At 41.6% G+C, this 10291-nt stretch overlaps 1 long non-coding RNA gene across 1 annotated transcript; it reads right to left on the minus strand.

Moving 5' to 3' along the window:
- Window positions 1-9399: 9399 nt before the first annotated feature.
- On the minus strand, window positions 9400-10056 carry LOC311085418. The gene is made up of 3 exons (XR_014606818.1): window positions 10012-10056; window positions 9884-9931; window positions 9400-9460 (listed from the first exon to the last, which is right to left on the minus strand). It is a non-coding gene; the product is annotated as an uncharacterized lncRNA (long non-coding RNA).
- Window positions 10057-10291: the final 235 nt, after the last annotated feature.

The raw sequence follows: 10291 nt of genomic DNA on the forward strand, positions 1-10291 counted from the left end.
ATGAACCCCATTGGTTCTTGCTGAAGCTCAAACATGCTGCGTAACACGAGAATGAACCCCATTGGTTCTTGCTGAAGCTCAAAAGTGCTGCGTAACACGAGAATGCTCCTAATTGGTTCTTGCTGAAGCTCAAACGTGCTGCGTAACACGAGAATGAACCCCATTGGTTCTTGCTGAAGCTCAAACATGCTGCGTAACACGAGAATGAACCCCATTGGTTCTTGCAGAAGCTCAAACGTGCTGCGTAACACTAGAATGAACCTCATTGGTTCTTGCTGAAGCTCAAACGTGCTGCGTAACACGAGAATGAACCCCATTGGTTCTTGCTGAAGCTCAAACATGCTGCGTAAGACGAGAATGAACCCCATTGGTTCTTGCTGAAGCTCAAAAGTGCTGCATAACATGAGAACGTGAACATGTGAACGAGAACATTCAACGTATTTTAATAAATAAATAAACACATACAAAAACGAAAGTAAAGGCATCAGTCTCTCATGGACGTATGCTGCCACATAATAAAACAGAAACAAAACACAACGTAAAATCCAGGCCTAGTCCTCTCTCGTCCTTCACTGTCGTCGCTCCTCCTTTTATGCTTCCGCTACTCCGTGAGAGATATGAGACCGGTGCGTCGCGCATGTGTTATTCATCATCAGTCACGCCACCGTCCTCGCGCTGTTCTCTCACGGCCCTTGGCCTCGTCCTGCTCGCCACAACCTCAATGGTTCTTGCTGAAGCTCAACTGTGCTGCGTAACACGAGAATGAACCTCATTGGTTTCTGCAGAAGCTCAAACGTGCTGCGTAACACGAGAATGAACCACACTGGTTCTTGCTGAAGCTCAAACGTGATGCGTAACACGAGAATGAACCCCATTGGTTCTTGCAGAAGCTCAAACGTGATGCGTAACACGAGAATGAACCTCATTGGTTCTTGCTGAAGCTCAAACGTGCTGCGTAACATGAGAATGGACCTTATTGGTTCTTGCTGAAGCTCAAACGTCCTGCGTAACACGAGAATGAACCTCATTGGTTCTTGCTGAAGCTCAAACGTCCTGCGTAACACGAGAATGAACCTCATTGGTTCTTGCCGAAGCTCAAACGTGCTGCGTAACACGAGAATGCTCCTAATTGGTTCTTGCTGAAGCTCAAACGTGCTGCGTAACATTAGAATGAACCCCATTGGTTCTTGCTGAAGCTCAAACGTGCTGCGTAACATTAGAATGAGCCTCATTGGTTCTTGCTGAAACTCAAACGTACTGCGTAACATTAGAATGAACCTCATTGGTTCTTGCTGAAACTCAAACGCGCTGCGTAACATTAGAATGAACCCCATTGGTTCTTGCTGAAGCTCAAACGTGCTGCGTAACATTAGAATGAGCCTCATTGGTTCTTGCTGAAACTCAAACGTGCTGCGTAACATTAGAATGCTCCTAATTGGTTCTTGCTGAAGCTCAAACGTGCTGCGTAACATTAGAATGAACCCCATTGGTTCTTGCTGAAGCTCATACGTGCTGCGTAACACAAGAATGAACCTCATTGGTTCTTGCAGAAGCTCAAACGTGCTGCGTAACACGAGAATGAACCTCATTGGTTCTTGCCGAAGCTCAAACGTGCTGCGTAACACGAGAATGAACCTCATTGGTTCTTGCTAAAACTCAAACGTGCTGCGTAACACGAGAATGAACCCCATTGGTTCTTGCTGAAGCTCAAACGTGCTGCGTAACACGAGAATGAACCTCATTGGTTCTTGCTGAAGCTCATACGTGCTGCGTAACACGAGAATGAACCTCATTGTTTCTTGCCGAAGCTCAAACGTGCTGCGTAACACTAGAATGAACCTCATTGTTTCTTGCTGAAACTCAAACGTGCTGCGTAACACGAGAATGCTCCTAATTGGTTCTTGCTGAAGCTCAAACGTGCTGCGTAACACGAGAATGCTCCTAATTGGTTCTTGCTGAAGCTCAAACGTGCTGCGTAACACGAGAATGAACCCCATTGGTTCTTGCTGAAGCTCAAACGTGCTGCGTAACACGAGAATGAACCTCACTGGCTCTTGCTGAAGCTCAAACGTGCTGCGTAACACGCGAATGAAACTCATTGGTTCTTGCCGAAGCTCAAACGTGCTGCGTAACATTAGAATGAACCTCATTGGTTCTTGCTGAAGCTCAAACGTGCTGCGTAACACGAGAATGAACCTCATTGGTTCTTGCTGAAACTCAAACGTGCTGCGTAACACGAGAATGAACCTCATTGGTTCCCGCTGAAGCTCAAACGTGCTGCGTAACATTAGAATTAACCTCATTGGTTCTTGCTGAAGCTCAAATGTGCTGCGTAACACGAGAATGCTCCTAATTGGTTCTTGCTGAAGCTCAAACGTGCTGCGTAACACGAGAATGAACCTCATTGGTTCTTGCTGAAGCTCAAATGTGCTGCGTAACACGAGAATGCTCCTAATTGGTTCTTGCTGAAGCTCAAACGTGCTGCGTAACACGAGAATGAACCTCATTGGTTCTTGCTGAAGCTCAAATGTGCTGCGTAACACGAGAATGCTCCTAATTGGTTCTTGCTGAAGCTCAAACGTGCTGCGTAACACGAGAATGAACCTCATTGGTTCTTGCCGAAGCTCAAACATGCTGCGTAACACGAGAATGAACCTCATTGGTTCTTGCTGAAGCTCAAACGTGCTGCGTAACATTAGAATGAACCTCATTGGTTCTTGCTGAAGCTCAAACGTGCTGCGTAACACGAGAATGAACCTCATTGGTTCTTGCTGAAACTCAAACGTGCTGCGTAACACGAGAATTAACCTCATTGGTTCCCGCTGAAGCTCAAACGTGCTGCGTAACATTAGAATTAACCTCATTGGTTCTTGCTGAAGCTCAAACGTGCTGCGTAACACGAGAATGAACCTCATTGGTTCTTGCTGAAACTCAAACGTGCTGCGTAACATTAGAATGAACCCCATTGGTTCTTGCTAAAACTCAAACATGCTGCGTAACATTAGAATGAACCTCACTGGTTCCCGCTGAAGCTCAAACGTGCTGCGTAACACGAGAATGAACCTCATTGGTTCCCGCTGAAGCTCAAACGTGCTGCGTAACACGAGAATGAACCTCACTGGTTCCCGCTGAAGCTCAAACGTGCTGCGTAACAAACAAGAATGAACCTCATTGGTTCTTGTTTGAGAACCACTACTCTACTGCATCCTCTACACTGAAAACTACAAGATGGGGAATTGTGCAATGCAAATTGTGTTGAACATAACTTTTGGGATGTGTTCACACTGTTATCTGATAATTTCTTGAGTGAAGTAAAGAGTGCTAAAACAACAGAAACAGCATGGTCAAATAAACAATTAATTCTTAAAATGTCAGTTCCGCAAGAAAAGACATTGGACTCCTTTCCGTCCGCTGGGCTGCTCTACTGCTCCTCTCTCAAATGGCCCCCAGGTGCCCGGGCTTTCCGCCCTCTTGCCTCGAGTCCCCTCCTTCTCCCACTGCCGTGCCAAAATCCCGTCATCAATCCAGCCAAGTCTCTCCACATGTAGCCTGCGGTTCAATGCCAGCAAAGGTCCTATTAACCTCTTGGCAAGCTTATATTGCTCTTAAATAATTAAGCCCCCCTCGCCACGCAGAAAAACCTTCTCAATTATTAACGAGATGGGGGCTCGGTTTTAGGTGAAAGCACCCGATTAATTATTCAGAATGAAAATCATAGTAAAGACACCTGTTACACTGCCTGCGCTCTACTACACTTACACATGGGCAGAGGGAATCTTTCAGGAGTCTGCCAAAGACAGCCTAAAACATTAATACCAACAAACTGCACACACACACAAAAAAATCACTCCTGCTTTTGTTTTTTGGCTAGTTTCAAAGGACTAATTTCTCACTTCGTCAATTCTGAACTGAGCAAACCCTGGTTTATCGGTGTGTTCTCATTCAGTCCAGATCAGAGAACAGTACTTTACTGGACATAAAAAAACACGAAAACAGTTTTACACAGACAGGCCAGTCACGTCGCTGTGTAGTTCCACCTGAAATATGACAATGACAATAGCAAAGCTGCTCCTCGTACCTTGGGCTCCTTCAGCTCAGTAGTCATCGACTGCACTGATGCTGTGCTCTCCACGTTTTCTGACTGCTATAATGGGCCATGCTTCTTCCTCTGCCCGCTCAGCGCTGCACGTCTGTGACAGTATAAAACAAGAGTCACTTCCCCCGAGACGAGGAAAGACTTTAACGACAGTGTAAAAGTGATCGTGAAAGAGAGAGGTAACATTCTGATATGGCTTCCATCTGATGCAATGAACTGAATCATTCATAAGAAATGCCACTTTTCTATCTACCAAGTTTCTATCTATTTTTCTATCTACACTCACAGAGATAATGGATTAAGAAAAATGGAGTAAAAAATAGTGTATAAAACAGAATATATATATAAAAAAAACATTAATTCAGGTTATTTCTTAAATAGTGTAGCTTTTGCTAATCGTGCTGTATTTATTTATTTATTTATTTGAATATCACAGAAATATCTAGTTCAGTCATGAAACTCTAGATTGTGCACACTGATCTGCGTTCCTTTACATGCGATCTACAAGCAATCCCATCATTTCCGCATGGCACAAGCCGATTAGTCTCTGCTGATCCTGCAGCCAGTGATATTGCTTTCATTGAACATTTAAATAGTCTGGTTCAGTGTTTGCTGTAAGATAGTCCTGCAGTATCAGAGTTCCTCTGAACCCCTCCACCTCCCCAGCTCCACATGCCTAGATCTTTGATACCTAGATTTATGAATGTCTATTCATGCAGCAGCAGCAGCATATTGTGTATGTGTATTGATTGGCGGATTCGAATTCGAAACTTCGAAACAGATTACTTTGAAAGTTGTTGTAATTGAAATATCATAAAAAGCCTGCATTTTTTTTAGTCACGCAGAATACTAGACAATCAAAAACTCTGCAGATTGATTAATTTGAGTGTTCTGGTTTGCTGACATCTGGGGCCAGATTTACCAAACGAAGAACGTACAACACAGATGCGCTACGCAGTTATAGTACGTGAACTAACTCGAGGCCCAGAGAGAAGGAAATGAATAGTGGAATAAAGTCGTTATTTTTGTTTGTTTTTTGCGCACAAAAAGTATTCTCGTCGCTTTATAAACTTAAGATTGAGCCACTGTAGTCACTTGGACTACTTTGATGATGTCTTTATTAGCTTTCTGGACATGGACAGTATACCGTACATACATTTTCAATGGAGGGACAGAAAGCTCTCGGACTAAATCTAAAATATCTTAAAGGGTTAGTTCACCCAAAAATGAAAATTCTGTCAGTAATTACTCACCCTCATGTTGTTCCAACCCCGTAAGACCTTCGTTCATCTTCGGAACACAAATTAAGATATTTTTGATGAAATCTGAGTGCTGGATCACTTCTCCATAGGCTGCTAGGTGACCGAAACTTGCTGGCCCAGAAAAGTTATTAAAGAGATCGTTAATATAGTCCAAGTGACTACAGTGGCTCAATCTTAAGTATATCAAGCAACGAAAATACTTTTTGTGCGCAAAAACAAACAAAAATAACGACTGTATTCCACTATTCATTTCCTTCTCTCTGGGCCTCTAGTTGGTTCACGTAGTGTTTTTGCGCATCGCGTCTGTGTTACACGTCACCACGTAGGCTCACTATTGGCCGACGCTGGTCATGTGTGTGATGCGTGTTGACGTGCAACACAGATGCGCAGCGCAAAAACACTACGAGGCCCAGAGAGAAGGAAATGAATAGTGGAATAAAGTCGTTATTTTTATTTGTTTTTGCGCACAAAAAAGTATTCTCGTCGCTTGATATACTTAAGATTAAGCCACTGTAGTCACTTGGACTATATTAACGATCTCTTTAATAACTTTTCTGGGCCAGCAAGTTTCGGTCACCTAGCAGCCTATGGAGAAGTGATCAGCTCTCAGATTTCATCAAAAATATCTTAATTTATGTTCCGAAGATGAACGAAGGTCTTACGCGGTTGGAACAACATGAGGGTGAGTAATTACTGACAGAATTTTCATTTTTGGGTGAACTAACCCTTTAAACTGTGTTCCGAAGATGAACGGAGGTCTTACGCGGTTGGAACAACATGAGGGTGAGTAATTACTGACAGAATTTTCATTTTTGGGTGAACTAACCCTTTAAAGCTGCTGTCCGTATCTTTTTTGGTTTAAAAATGATCCAAAATAATTTTTTGAGCAAGTCCATAACCAGCCAGTGTTCAAAACTCTCTGCTTGCCGTAGCTCGTTTCAAAACGGTAAGCTTGTAATAATGTTTTTAACTCCAGTGGTACTGGTGGATTTCCGCGGGAAATTTGAGCATGTCTTTGTGTCATTACGTCACATCTGTCCACATAAAGAAGAGTCTCGGCTAGTCGGCTATGAGTGTGAGGATGATGGAGGAGGAGATTTATAGCCTTTTCTCAGAGCACTTGATATGATTAAACTTATCAATTTGATGGCGGATCCAGAAAGGTTCAAACGACAATCACCAGTGACAACTGGAGATTCACCCATTGTAAAATGCGAAAGACTTCGGAGTGGCTACAGAAAAAAAGAGACTGCAACCGGCCCATGCGAAAACAAGGATATATATCGGAAGGGCTTTTGAAAGGTGGCGTGAACTCCGTGTTTTGAAGGAGTTCAAAACGGACGCAGAGACGGCTTTTTTTCTGCTGGACAGGTAAGACATTTCAATGGTTGACAGCTGCACATTCTCCTCAAAACATTGAATTCATCCGCGCTGTGCCTTGCCGAGGCACAATCCACATAAAGTTGATAATTCCGCAAATAACTGCAATTGCAGATTTCGAACAGAGATGGCGACAAAGAGGAAAAACTACAGACTGCAGCTTTAAGAATGTTCTTATCTTTTATTTAAAATAAAAGCTCTCCGAGCTGATATGCAATGGGAAAAGGGAAAGGAATGAGTTTGGAAAAAGGCGAATCCGAACCCGGGTCGGTCATGTGATACGTGCTAAAATCCACTCGCCTTACTCTCCACACCACTGATCCTGTCATCGTAATTTAGTCTGGTTCAATCACACAAGGATGGACAGAGTTAATGTAATTAGCCTCTACCAACAAGACGGGCTGTTTTCACTTGGTGTAAATAGACACCCCGTTTGGAAAATGGTCTATTGTGTGTGATTTTATTATTTTGTCAAGTGAAAATTTTATTTTATACCTTCAGTGTAGTTAGCATTTGTCATAGCTATAGTGTAGCTAGCTAATATTTCAAAAGGGTAGTTTAACTGTACCAGTAACTTAGGTTGAGGCTCCACAAACTAGTTGCAAAGTAACGTATCCAGTAGCTTAGCTTGTGCTAACTGTGGATAATGCTAGCATATTATTTGCAAATTTACACAACTTGTCAGGGCTAATTCTTTTCTCCTTTCTATCTGACCTAAACTCTGAGGCTTGTTTTGTTTGTTCAACATTCTCCAAGGCTTCATACTTGTTCCCATTAATAATTAATGTTGTGGAACCTGCAATATTCATAACTCTCAGAGCTCTGGGCACCTGAGATTTATTTTAGGATCCGTATTTGGCAGATAGAGGTGGTGAGGTTAACTAGTGAATGTGTGAATGTAAGAAAAATGATGGACATATCACATCATTATGATGCTGTACAGATCTACTGTCATACTGAACAGACATTGTATAGGGGTTCATGAATGATGTATGGTGTGTGGAGTACATTGGTTTGGTAGCAACCAAGTGTATCAGCTCTGTTAGTCTGTTTAACTCTGTTAGCCTAGCTTATTTATTTTCAAGTTTTAATTTTCATGAAAAATATGATTCGTTTAAATAATTCTAGTTCATTTCTCTGAATGAAGTGTGTTTGAATGTTGGTACGTCTGTGGAAAACTCTTATGATTCATCCATACATTTTTAGCCAACTGATCCCAGATATGAAGTTTAACAAGAAAGTGCAAGTTTTATAGTGTTTTCTGAGAGTACCGTTGCTGCTAAATTCCATCTTGGAGTCAAAGCAACATGACTTTGGCATTATGTTCCTGCATTAATACGCCTGCAATTTCCATATGAAATGTATTGCACTTGAACTGTGTGGGACACAGACAGACGTTTGTATGATCTCATTGCTATCATAGAGAGTTCCATTGTGAAGTTGATTCAATCACAGTATTTTCCTGATGGATTCCAGAGCATCTAAACCACAAATAAAAACAAGCTTCTCAAATCCCTGTATTGTTTTTGGCAGGGTTATCTTTTAGATCAACTGCTTGTACACTCATCTGAAGCACAGTCAGCAATTATAACACTTTATGGAGAAAGTTTCATAAAGCTACCTTAAATTATTGTAACATGTATGTTCTGGGGTCCATTCTTCGTACGTCGCTAACTCAGTTAGCTGGATTTGATTGTTGATGATTTGGCATGATCTTGGATGGTTTTGTTCTTTGACGCTCATCCTGGACAACAGGTCCGTAAGCTTAAACCTACCCGTGAGCTGGCTTATTTCAAGTTAACAGGATTATATTGCGGCTTTATAAGTGGAGGTGATACGGGAAGTCTTTCGCTGCCATGTCTTGTCCGTTTTTGAATTAATCGGCTATTGCGAGATAGACAGGATCCTTTAGAGCAGCTCGATATTCTACTTATTGAGAGATATCGTTTTTCTCGTGAGGGTGTCATAAACATCATTCATTTGTTGGAACCACGTTAAATGTTCGACTTGTCGGACATTTAACGTAGTAATATATCAAATAAAATTAAAAAAAGGAATGCAATCAAAAAGTATGCAGTTGACTTTCTAAAAATATCTTAGATGGTGTGTGACTCCATGTCCTATATTACAAATGTGGAAGCAAAATGGCCTGGATCCGTGCATGGCTCCAGAATTTTCAGAGAGTCACATTTATGCACATTATTTGAACGTGGTAAGGGAAAGAAATTAATATCAAGCTCACTGTATTACATACATTTATTGTGAGCCTAACAAAACTGCATTTTTCCATTATACAGGTGCTTACCATGGGATCCTGCTTGGTGACAGGGGCTATTTCATAACGCCATTCCCAGACCCAAACCCTGGACCACAAACCTGTTTCAATGCAACTCTAGCCAGGACAAGGGCACACATTGAAATGACCTTTGGGCAACTAAAGGGAAGATTTCAGTGTCTGAAAAGTCTGAGGGTTGCACCTGACAGGGCCTGTGACATTGTTGCATGTGCCATACTCCACAACATTGCCACTATCAGAAAGGAGAGGACCCCTGTGGTGGAGGTGCAGCCTGATGATGACCTCCAGCCAGTGCACTTGGACCAACCTAGTGGCAGAGCTGCACAGACAGAATTGTGGAATAGAAGACAAGACAATATGCTTAGGTCCTTGAGTTTTATTTCAATTATTCTTTGTGAAGAAAAGCCAGTGATAGTCATCTTTTGCCTGCAATAAGAGATATTGTTATGCAAGGTCAGCAATAGTACTCTGTGTGAAAGTGTATTAGCACTTACTAAAAGTTCATTTTGAAGCAACTCAATCTCTAGTGCCAGTTTTTTCTTATTTAAGGTGTCAAGTTCTATTGCTCCCCTTAATTTTTATTTTTCAGGTCAAAATACTCAATTTTCTGTTGTAGACTCCATTTATATAGGGTACGGATATCACCCTCTGCCATTTTTGGATAAAAATAATTAAAAAAAAGAAAAGAACTGTCAACACAAGCCTCATGCAGCAAAAATAAAAAGGAAAAGTACTACACTGCTCACCTCTGTATCACTTTGTGCAATAGGCCTTTCCTCCTGCAACTCATTGCAGTCAGAAATAATATGTACACAACTATAAATTAAGTAAAGTTATTTATGCACTTACAAGTACTTCCTCCAAAGGACAGTCATCTGAGAGGGTTTCTTCACTGTCCTGTGCAATGGAAACAAATGGGCATTACAACGTGTTGCACTTTCTTCCCTTTTGATGTAAAGTTAAAAAAGTCCACTTACTGCACATGCTTCAGCCACTTTCCTGGGAACAGGTAAAAGTGTTGGTGTATTGTGTAAAACTGCACAAAAGAAGAAAACACAATGGCATTACAATGAACTACACTAGGAAAAAAAAAAGGCAAATAACTCATGGCAAAATATTTTTACATTAAGTTCAGCAGTTTTCACCTTCACAAGTCAAAGCAATTGATCACTACTCAATATTTAACAGTTGAAATGACTGTACCAGCCATTTGGATTATAGGCCTACTTAATTTAATGCAGCAACAAATTATTTTAC

This window comes from Abramis brama, assembly GCF_963993115.1.
Source record: "Abramis brama genome assembly, chromosome: 6".
Lineage (NCBI taxonomy): Eukaryota > Metazoa > Chordata > Actinopteri > Cypriniformes > Leuciscidae > Abramis > Abramis brama.